Genomic DNA, 12,573 nt, shown 5'->3' on the forward strand with positions numbered 1-12,573 from the left:
GGGGGGGGGGCGGCCGGAGGCTTTTTTGCCTTGGGCGGCAAAAAAGCCAGAGCCGGCCCTGTTAGAGACTAAAGTAACGGACCACTACTTAACAAAAACTGATTTTTGCTTTATTGGATTATTGCATTACATCTAGATTTTCTATTATGTCATTTAAAAACCTAGTATAGTCAGTCATGATAAATTCCTGTCCAATTCTTCAACATATTTTAAGGACACTAGAATTGGATGCACTCACTATCCCAGTACTGGTTTCACCAATGATATATAAAAAGGTAAAATCACGTCCCTATTCCTATTCACTATTTCTCTTTTTAAGGATTGCATTAGCTCTTTTTTGCCCCAGCACTGTACTGGGAGCTCATTATACAAGTTAATACAAAACAGCACATGACTATGGGATAAACTGGGACAAGTGATAATGTTTCATAGGAAGTCGATAATGAATGCAGGTTAAGTTTAACAAGTGTAACTTTATTAAACTAGGTTGACTTCTCTGTCCATGTGGCTGAGTTGCTTCCAGCCTAAAGTCCCTCATTTTCGTTTTCCTGGTGTCCCACCAATAACAGTCCCTCCAGGGAACATTGGCCCTTATGAATCATGATACTGAACTAAAACTTAAAGAAAAAAATGAGAATTCAACAGAAACAGTCTATGCTCCCCTTGCTTATTATGAGCACCCACTTATTCACTGCTAAAGGGGAAGTATGCACAGCTAGAGGGTGTGGTCTAGCAGACTGGGGAAGAGTTAGAACAGGTACATTACGTGGTTGTGGAAGATTGCTCTCCTAAAGAAGCTCTTGCCTTACTTTCAGTAGATGAACTATTTGTGTTTTCTGCAGAAAATACACAAAGAGATCCACAGATTTTTTTTCTTTTTCAGGAAACAGCTACTTGTATATAGATTTCTCTTTTATTATTAATATCTGACTTTCCCTATTATAAAGTGTTACATTTTTATTGAGGCCACCAATGGAGTAGATATTTTATAATCTGTCTGTGGAACTATCAAATATTCTTGGCCATTCATTGCTAGATATTCCTCTTCTAGATCCTAATTAATTCCATTAAGGCCAAATACTGTACTCCTCATTCAGTCAAAGATCAGTTGTTTTCTCTTATTGAAGAAAATTGTAGTTTCTTTTAGAATCTTTAGGCATTACAGGGACAGGCAGCAAAGAAAGGAGTTTTTTGTTTAGGGTTGTTCAGGCAGAGCTGTGAAGAACTGAAATACCAATGGGATCCATGCTGAAATACTGTATGTCATGCTTGTTGACAAAAGCCATGTTACTTAATGACTGCCTTATTAATGTAACTCTCAGTCTCAGAAGTGACACGCACTTCTGTGATTTTCCTCAAAGAGCACCTGTAATCACTGGGATCTGGGTAACAGTAAATTAAATCCATAAAAAGATAATGTTTGCTCTGCCTCAGCATTTAATGCAAAGCAGCAAGAGGCCTTTGCTTTCACCAACATCAAATAAGACTTGCTAATTCCTTAGGAAGAAGGGTAATTGTTAGATTTCATTTTACCTAGTCATTCCAGCTTCTCCTTTTCGTTTTCTCAGCAGATAAGCATGCTTAAAGAGAATCCAGATATCACAGGTTAAAAAGTTGGAAGAAGTATTATCATATGGTTGAAATGGAACAATAGGGCTCTGATTCTGACTCTTACACTGACAGCTGCATCACCTACATTTTGTGGCATAAGCACAAACTAGTCTTTCTGTACCTAGGCTTCCTTGTCCGCTATCTGCCTTACAGAAGTGTTGAAGATTTGAAAGGCATTTTGTGATCATTGATTGAAAGGTGCTATAGAGAAATTGTTTTCTTCATCATCTTTATACCCCCTTTGCTCTTTCTAGCCTAGGTTTGGTCTTACTGCTTTATGTCTCACATCTCATTCAGTAGACTGCAGTTTGCCCTCCTCTCACAGATTAATAACTCCTTTTGGAAGGAGCTGGGAGAGACAGAATCACTCACGACACAGAACTGGCCTATAGCAGTTGGCTGAAGGAATGAGAAATTGCTGATAAAAAACAGCACACCGTGCCATTTCAGTATTTTTTAATCTATAACTTGTGTTTGTTCAGCTGCAGAAGGGTAATCAGCTTTCTCCTATGATATCAAGTTACCATGAGCATCACTGAACACAAACCCCCCTAGAAAAGTCTCACCTGTACCCACTCTCCGAAGCAAGCAAATCATTTTAAGTTATTCACAGGGTTTTCTTGTCTTGGATTTCTGTTCACCATAGTTTAGGTATTGCTTTCTTATAGAGGAATGTGTTAATGGAAATATGGGAACTGGGATGAAGCAGGGAGAAGTGGTGCAAGTACAGAAATATCTAGAATACACTGGAAGAGTGCAGTGGTGGAGCTGGGGGAGGGGTGCAGAATGGGTGCTACCTTCAATTATACTAGTGGGCTTCAAAAGGCACCCACACATTAACCTAGAAGTGGTCACCCCTGTCCTCCCCAAACGTTTTAGCTCAGCTACTGGAAGAGTGGATGTTTCACTCTGCTATTACCCACTAGTGAAACGAAACAGAATGGGAAACCCGTTTTATGTGGGACAGATGAGCGTCCAAGGGCCATCATGATCCTGCGGGCTCCAAAATCCATTTTAATACAGCCAAATGAAAGTTACACGTATACGAACAAGGATTGCAGGTCACACCTACAGAATTGGGGACTGTATCCTGGAAAGCAGTGACTCATAAGTATTTAGATTCATCATGGACAAGCAACTCAATATGAGCTCCTGGTGCAATGCTGTGGCAAAAAGGGGCTAATGTGATCCTTGGATGTATAAACAGGGGAGTAGTCAGTAGGAGTAGGGAGTTGATTTTACCTCTTACGTGGCATTTGTGAAGTCAATACTAGAAATATTACATATAGTTCTGGTGTGCAGATTTTAAAAAGGATGCTGAGAAACTGGAGAAGGTATCTAAAAGAACCATAAGCATGATTCAGGTGCTGGAGAAAATGCCTTACAATGAGACACTTGAAGAGCACAGTTGTTTAGCTTATCATGAAGACTTGATTACAGTGTATAAGTAACTTCACAGGGAGAAAGTACCTGAAGTAAAAGGCTCTTTAATCTAGCAGAGAAAGAGTAACAAGAACCAATGTCTGCAAGCTGAAGCCAGACAAATTGGAAAGAAGGCACTTGTTTTTCAAACAATCAGAGTGATTAACCATTGGAACATACTACAAAGGGAAGTGGTGGAATCTCCATCCCTTGATGTCTTCAAATCAAGACCAGATATCTTCCGGAAAGACATGCTTTTGCCAAACTCAGTGAAATGTAATGGCCTGCAATGTGCAGGAGGTCAGACTGGATGATCGAATGGTCCCTTCTGGCCATGAATTGGAAATAGAAGCTGGTGACCAGCAGCTTCTCCCCAACATTTATCCCTTATAATACATGCTTAGTACAATTCATACCCCATAGGGACATCCTATTCTTTTATACTGAAAAGTAAGGCTGAGTCAATTTTATGCTAGATTCCATAAAACCCCTTATCCACCCATCAGTGAGACTGGAAGGGTAGGCATCTCTCTAACAGATCCGTGTGTGCGCGCATATATATATATATATACATATTTAGATAGAAAGATAGATAGATAGATAGATATACACACACACACACACAGATGTCATATATATGACTCCCATTAGTGACGTATCCGAGCACCTCACAACACCCCTGTGAGATAGGGATACTAGCACTGCCCTATTTTAGAAATAAAGAAGTGAGACACAGAGAGATTTAGTGGCTTGCCCAAGGTCACACAAGAAGTCTGTAGTTGAGCAGGGAACCAAACCTGGGTCTTCTGAATCCTAGGGTAATTCCCCAACCCCTGGAACTGATTTGCTTCCATTTGGCCTGAGGGTGCCCAAGCTGTCCCTGGATCTGAACACTTAATATTAAATTGGCAAGGTAAAAGGTAATAATGTCAGGTCATATTCTGCAAGATGCTGAGTCATGCTCAACTTTCTCTGTATTTGATAGGAATTGAGCACATTGGATACCTCAAGAAACACTTAGCTCTTTGCAAGATTGGGTCCGTCATTAGGGAGTTATCTCCATTAGCCTTCTCTAGCATTTTTTCCTGACATTACAGGATCAGAATGCACCCTTGGCCACTCTACCTAGCAAAAATGCTAGGACTGAAAGTTCTTTTCCAGGACTTCTAGAGATAAACAGACATTTTTTTTTCTTTTTTGAAAACACAGCAAGAAAGTACTGTCATACAGCATTTCAGAAATGATATATAACTCAAGGGCAGACAGGGGGAAGCTATTAGGGATGGGAACGAGGATGAGTCAGAACAGATGAGAGAGAAGCATGGGTTTCAGCTGCAGATTCAGAAACCAAAGAAAGCTGGAATCTTCTCAAGTTATCTTAAGAAAAAAATTAATTAAAGTTAAATAAAGATTCCTTGATAGAGGTTTGAATGAAGCATCCAAGTTAGCAATTCCAGCTTGTTTCATATGTGAGAGAATGTTGCATAATAACTAATAAATTACTACCATTATTTCAGTAATATACACTGTACTTTAAAGCCTGTCAGTATGCACCTGATTCGCGCCTATTTAGAACTCAGACATAAAATAAAATGCACTATGATTAAGCCTGACATGCAAGAACATATGGTTTTGGTTAAAGTAATTTTTTTTTTAAAGAAAAATAAAATTGGACAGTTTTAGTGGAGTGTAACAGGATTACCATTCACTGCTACTGTGCCTCCCTGGGCCTAGGTCTGGGAATTAGTTCTTGGTGCATTGGGTACCCCCTTGCTGCCTATTGCTTGCTCTGAGATCATCTTGTCAAGAAACTTGGCACTCCTGCCAGGTCATCTTTTAGTCCACCCCTTTCAGGGTTACAAAGGACAACTGTTTAAATGCCTTCTCCGACAGTGTTCAGCCTCTGCTCAGTGCCCTGTGTCACTGTACCAGTGGTGCACAGAGGAACACTTACATCCCTGCTACTTGGGATTCTACCCCAGGAACCAGCAATCCAGGTCTCAGTCACCATCCCGTTGCTGTTTCCCTGGACTCCTTCCTATTCACCCTCTCTATCTTCCATTGTCTGCTTCTGGATTTATCTCAGGAGCCTACTCTACTCCCCTTGGCAACTTCACCCACTCCTAGCCACTTACTAGACTATTTATGCCACAGCAGCATCCTAGAGCTTACTATCTTCCTCCTTGTTCCTACAGATCTCTTAGGGAGCAATTGCAAACACCTTCCCTACAGCCCCCCTTCTACTTTCAGCCTCTGGCTATATAGTGCTGCTCAAACCTTCCCCAGTTGGACTTCATTCTCAATTAACCCTAGCCCTCCTTCTCTCACGTGACCTAATTGGCTTCTCAGGCCCTCGTTAGCTGTCAGGGCTGGTGTGGGTGCATACAACCTTAACCTAGCGGAAAGAGAGAGAGGAAAAAAGGGAGGAATTCCTCTTAACCTCCACCCATGGAAGAGAATTGAGGGAGGTCATGAACTTACTGAAATAGGGGGTAATATCTTGGGTTTAGGAGGTTTTTCTCCTTAGTTTTGGAGAGAGAAGTATTTCACACCTGGAAAATAAAAGCAAAGGATAAGGGTCTCGCAGGGTTTGAGTGCACCTGGAGTATGATGGGTATGATGGAGATGGAATTGAGGAGGGGGGACTTGGGAGAGTGTTTCAACTACCAGCTAACCTTCCTCTTGAAACATTCACATTAGCTGACTGCATTGTAATTACAACGGTGACACTGGTTTTAATGGTGGCACTTTTGAAATTAGTGATTCAAAAATGGTACCTGATGTACGCAGGGGTTAAATATTTTTGGAATACTCATGAGTAGTCTGTTGTGTCAGATTTCTTAGCAGTTTCTCTCTGCCACTTTCTTATTCTTCTCTACTCATTTGACTCCCAGTCAACCTAGAAACAGAAAGAACACTAATTCCAAGGGAGACTATTGAAATAGTACCATCGATGTTGGCATCACAGGCAGCAACAACAAGAATACCGATGAACTAGTGTCTCTAAGCATTACTGAGCATATGGATAGCTTGGGCCTTTTGTCATCAGCTCAAAATGGTATTGTAGTTTCCATGAAAATTAACCTGCCTTTATTTCCGTGAAAGGATATTTTTATAATGATAGGTCTGCAAATCTCAGTATTCTACTGAATAGGTCTGCAAAGACATTGTACTGAAAAAGCAACAATTACTTCTTAATAGCTCTGCAAAAAAATACTACTGTTCTTTATCTGAGTTACCCACATTCTTTGCTGCTGATGCTAACCCTACAAGAGAACCAAATGAAACAACCTTTGTCATTTAAACCAGTAACAGGTTTACACTAATTTAACTAAAATCAGTTGAATTTATGTAGTTAAACTGTAATAAACTCGTTTATGAACACATTTGAACTGGCTTAAAATGGGTTTAAATTAATTTCAATGCATCTATATAGGCACTTGCACCATTAATTACATTGATTTTAAAAGAGGTGGTTTCTGTTCAAATGGTTTAGTAAACCAGTACAACCTTTGTGTATTTAGACAGAGCCTTGCTTAAACTCAGTCTGGAAAATTTCCCTACAGTATAATTCCCTCTGAAACTTGCAATTCAAAGCATGAATCAGCACTAGGAGGAAATATGTATTTTCTTCCTCCTCCTCGCCATCAATTAGGAAACCAACTTCCAGGATTGTCCTGGAGTCTCCAAGAATTAAAGCCTACCATCAATTACTGCATGGGTGATGGAGAATAACCTGAGATCTATCCTAGCTTGTTTTGGCAAATCTATCCTAAAGTATGGTATGCAGAAACAGTTGGGGTGAGGGTGCCTTAGCTATTCAAGCACAAGTAAAAATTATGATTTTACTTCTCTCTTCTCCTAGTTCTTCTCCTTCCTATGATAGCGGTACTGAAAGCTTGTTAAACAATAATACCGACTCCATCTCTAGTCAGTCATGTTTGGATGCACCAACCATTTGACCTTTCTAACCTGTTTTAGGTCATAGACACCTTAGAAAAAATATCTATGCATTGACAGCCTTCAAGTGCTCTAATACTAGGAAGGTCAGATTGCTTGGTTGGTTCTTGCTTTGGCTTCCAAGAATAAGTAAACGTAAAAGGTATTTGAAACTGGCCCATTTAATTGAAAATATTGATCATGTGCTTCATGGCAATATGCTAATTCTTAAAGCAGGAGGATTTTGAATACCACTTAAATAATTCCCATAACTCAGTACTGGAAACACAAATACAATTTCCTCACGTGAGTATTCAGGAGCTTTAAGAATTTCTAGGCTTTGAGCTGTAGCAACTGCACACATCACTGATGTCTCCATTTTTGTGAAACAGGTATTCCCACATGACGTTTGGAATTCAAAATGTCCATTAGTCTTCAGTCTGTAGATGAAAGCAACTGTGAACGTTAGAGCTTGAGTGTGAGAGCATCTCACAGGGGAATTGTATATCTTTTCAACTTGCTTCCTAGGGTGGAGAATGCATCAAGGATCCAGGTAAAAAAGGCTTAGTGTACACTTTTCAACCTCCCTTGGGTACTACCATATACCATTAGGTTAACTACAGACATTTCCTTTGGGCTATGAAGCACCATTACTGAATCCTAAATTGAACTGGTAGGGTAGTTCAAAACATTATAAGTTATGATAGTGATAAATGTTCACTAAATTGCTCTCATTATGTAAAAGATATTTCTGTTAATAGGCTGATGGTATACAAGGAAGAGTTCAGAAATATCTTGCTATTAGGAATTTAATTTCAGATTCTTCTTAGGCCTGGTCTACACTACAACTTTAATTCGGATTTAGCTGCGTTAATCCGAATTAATCCTTAACCCGTCCACACAACGGAGCCAGTTACTTTGAATTAAAGGGCACTTAAAATCGATTTCTGTACTCCACCCCGACGAGCGGAGTAGCACCAAAATCGATTTTGTTAATTCGAATTAGGGGTAGTGTGGCGGCACACCACCGAATTAATGTGGTTAAAAACCGAATTAATGTGCTTAGTGTGGCCGCGCACAATCGAATTTATACAATCTGTTTCCCAAATTCGAATTATCTAAATTCGAATTAATCTCGTAGTGTAGACGTACCCTTACACTGCAATGTCTTCCTTCAAACTAAGTTTTTGAAAAGAATACTTCATAGAAATTGCCATCTCTTTCCCAATTCTTCTTTTAATGTCCAGAATCAGATGATCATATTTCAAAGTAATTAAATGCCTTTATTTTCCATGCAATTAAGCAGAAGATAATATGATGGAGTAACACCATTATTTTGAGATGCAATTAGGATACCTTTTATAGTTGTGACAGCCAAACATAAATGTAATCACATACCAATTAGAAAGTAATTATACTGTTACTACCTAGATTCATGTCTTGAGTTAGTAAGTATTCTGAATTATTATTTTTTTACAAAATAAGTTCAATGATTTAATTTGTATTAAATACCAAAAGATTAAAGCAAATTAGGCACAGAAAAATATTACACATAAACCAAAATATGTTATTTTAGTATCAAGTTTACAATATTAAATGTTCAACATTCAAATAAAGCAAAGTTAATGTCTCTTTGTTGTAATCTTAACTGACCCACACCTAACGTATTGGGCCAGTTCTGCCTTGCCTCTCTCTCATAAGTAATCCAATTGACTTCAATGAAGACACTCACATGAGTCAGATTAGTGGCATGGATTTGGCCCACTGAATATTAAAATGTATATCTATTAGCTTAACTAGCTGTCTAAAATATTCCCTGGGCCCAATTCTTCTCTCTCTTATACCAGTATAAATAAGGAATAGCTCCATTAAAGTGTGAGAGGAGAACCAGGCCTCATATGTGCAATATGGTTGACTTATAGTTCTTATGATAAGGTTATTATTTGTGTTCTCTAAATTTCTTTGTTGTAAACAGTTGCAGGCACATATTCATCACTGTGGATTTTTTTACTCATTTATTGGTTGCAGTTTGAATTTTTCATACTGTCATCAGCAATAACCAGTATTAGCATTACTTTAGTTTACAGACATAAAAATTAAATTAATCGAATAAAACCCCTAATAAGAGTGCAACAGGAAACACATGTGATTTGGCAGTTGCCAAATTCCTGCTTAGAAGCTTAGCAAAACCTAAAGTTCCTGCACCCAGTCCGTTGCCTAGTTTAAATGTGGTTGGTTACATGGAGTGGTTCAGTTTTATGCTTCTTTTACTTGAGACTTTAGATAGTTCTGAAAATGGTGTTCATTTGTAACTGTGTTCACAATTCTAAAAACCTACTTGGTTGAGGTCAATAGGCTATATTCTAGGTCACCTTTCTGGCTAAGAGATATCCTTCCTTATTTTCATTATTTTTGCTTTGGGAGACCCTTTTCCTCTCTTATCTATTTGTTTCAATTTCTCCCACTTTGTAACAAGAGAGTTCATCCCAAGCTCTGGGCAACTTTGACAATCTTGTAAAAGTAAAGAGAAAGAAACCACCTAAAGTGCCTTATTTCTCTGTCTTACAGCATATTTTCTATGTTTCCCTTTGGGTTTAACTTCGAGAGGTCAAATTTTCCACCAGCCTCAAACCAGACTTCTGATTTTGCAGTTTTTGCACATTCCGTTATCTGCCCAGTCAAAAGAAGATGAAAACAAATAGCACAAGAAAACTCCATATTTGTACGGGAATTTGGATAGTTGCCCCTCTGCCAGAACTGCATGAGCAAATGGCTGTTTTCTATATGCAAAATGGGAAGCATTCACTTGTCAATGCAAAACCAGTCCCAGAAAATAGCAGACAATGGCTGATAATTTTATCCAGAAATGCTAGTGACATACCCAGAATGACAACAGAATTTTATCAAAGAGGAAATTGTGAATGTTGATTACATCAAGTAGCAGTCTACATTGAACATTTTGTTTGATGGATGTTTTGGATTATTCCAGCTTTGCTTTGGCATGTTCATAGTATTGTAAATCCGACATCCAAGCCAGTTCCAGAAAGCACTCATTATTTACAGTTTACAATGCAGTTAAAAGCGCATGCACACACAGCCTTTCAGATGATGTATTTTAACACTGATACTTTGATATTACATTGACAGGGGAATATTTCTCCTCCCCATTTCCCTCTTCTAAACAACTAGATGCTGGAAAAACTGCACAAATATACATGACTGATAACTGACTGTAGTATTTTCATTTTTCTATGTGATGTCCCTATGGTACTTATTAAATTGGTATTTACTTTAACCACGCTTACCCTCTGGCCCAATTTCTTCCCTTATATTTATCCTTTTGACAACAGGTTTTAAAAACTGTTTTATATATCGGGTAAAACTAGTTGGATTTTGTGCCTGTGGGGCTGAAGGCGTTAACCTCTCACCTTCAGTACATATGTTTTAGTACATATGGCCTCAGGTATAATACCAGGAGAAAGCAGTATGCCCAACCCGATTAATTAAATTTCACTGAGTTCTTAGACTTCCTTTGGCACTGCAATTTCATTAGCTTGCAAATAGGTCCTCAAGCACTTGATCAGTTAGAACTAAACTGGAATTTTTATGCAGTTCAAATGGAGTTTTATTTTCTTCTTAGAAGTTGCATATTGTTTTCCCAAGGAAGGCAAATAAGAGCTGCTTCCCTCCCTCATTTGCCATAGAATTCACCTGTTAAGGCCCAAGGGCTTATGCTATATATGGTAGGGTAACATAGTTAAGATGTAAAAGAGAATTTAGACTGAAGACAGTAGAGGAGCCTGATCTACCCTGGGGTAAAATAGACTAGGAACTGTGGCTGGAGGCATAGGTCAGACATAGCAGGGGCATGCGGGATCAAGTGCCCCCACTTGCCATAGAAAAAGCAGAAGGTCCTCCCCAAAGTTTAACATACCTGGGCAATGAACTGGACTCAGTTTGGGGTTTCTAGGTTACCTATAAAGAAGTTGGAATAGATCAGGGCACAGATATGGGCTCTCAAAGAGGCAAAGAAAATTACTCTGAGGCAACACTGCAGGTTGTCACGGGACATCTAAACATGGCATACCGGGTAGTGGCTCCTGGTTGGGTATTTTGTGCTCATCAGTCATGTCTCCTTTGGAGGTCAAACCCCCCCCCCCCACCACCACCACCACTTTATCAGCATAAGAAGGGAAATGAAGGAAGACTTAGAAATCATGGAAGAGTTATATGAGGGTTTCAATACGGCATTTGGACTGGTTACTCAAGACTGAGCTGTAGGTAGAATCCAAGGCCTCAGATCATACAGACTGTTGGAATTTGCTTTCAAGGTGAGTGGTGTGCACAGAGGTGGGCAGAAAACTGGGCAGCTCAGTGTATTACATAACACAACACCTTCCTCATGTCCTGCCCCCCATACTGTGGCAGTCACTAGCTGGGGAGAAAACTTTCAGAACAAGAAAGTCCACTTCTGGTATGGCAACCAACCTATGGTCTATATAGTAAATCGACAGTCAGTTGGGTGGGTAGTGAGGCTGGTGAAGGCCTTCATTTTACACTGCCTATAGTTTAACTCCTGCACTCACTGACATATAAGGCTGGGAGCAAACCCAGCCCAGTTGGACCAGGCTAGAAAAAAAAAGCAAATAAAGGTGTCACCAAGATATTCCTGAAGAAAAAGGGTTCAGTGCTGCTGTATAGGGACATCAATTACAATCAGCCAGAAGTTTTCAGGAACAATGGCATACATCTGTCAGATGGAGGTACCAACATATTGCTAGGTAGGTGTTTTTATATCAGGCAGTGTGATTGGGTGGAGAATGACGAAGCTAGTCGCTGTCATGCCACAAGGCTGGTTTCCAGTGTGGTTAAGAGAATAAAATGAATGTTTCATAGAGGTAAAAGACCTGAGATTTTGGTGATGGTCCTTGGGCTCTTGTGATAGGGTGAGACCTTGTGGCCTTTGCAGGCTGAGGTCCCCACCTGTTGCACCCTTTGTCCCCTTCCGGGGGTTGGGAGGGAAGAGGGTGCTAGGACTCAGAGCTGAGTCCTGGGGGGAAAGGGGGAAGCAGGCTAAGAAGAGCCTACCCCACATTATGGTTTATATGGGAAGAAGCCCTGTAACCCTGTTGCTAGTTATTGGTTTTAAGGATCTCTGTAACCTTTGCACTGGAAACAGTTAAATGCCTGATACAGGAGCGTATGGGCAGGTTAAAACAGGGGAGAGGTGCTACGTTTTATAAAAGTTGGAGCCTGCTACTTAATTCCATGCATGTGTAGGTCCTCATTTTACTGTTGAATCCACATCAAATGGCAGCAAATCACAAAAAGTGAGAGATGAGCCAAAACCAAACTATTCATCTACCCCCTGGCACCACTCGATCTTTGGAAGTTCAGATGAAATGACACCTAGATGAGAACTGCTATGGCAGATAGGATTTTGCAGAACCAAAAACAAAAGTACTATCATATACAGCAGGAGTCGGCAACGTTCGGCACGCGGCTCGCCAGGGTAAACACCCTGGCGGGCCGGGCCAGTTTTATTTACCTGCTGACGCGGCAGGTTCGGCCGATCGCGGCCCCCACTGGCCGCGGTTCGCC

This window comes from Terrapene carolina, unplaced genomic scaffold, assembly GCF_002925995.2.
Source record: "Terrapene carolina triunguis isolate 2854851 unplaced genomic scaffold, T_m_triunguis-2.0 Scaffold33891, whole genome shotgun sequence".
Taxonomy (NCBI): Eukaryota; Metazoa; Chordata; order Testudines; family Emydidae; genus Terrapene; species Terrapene triunguis.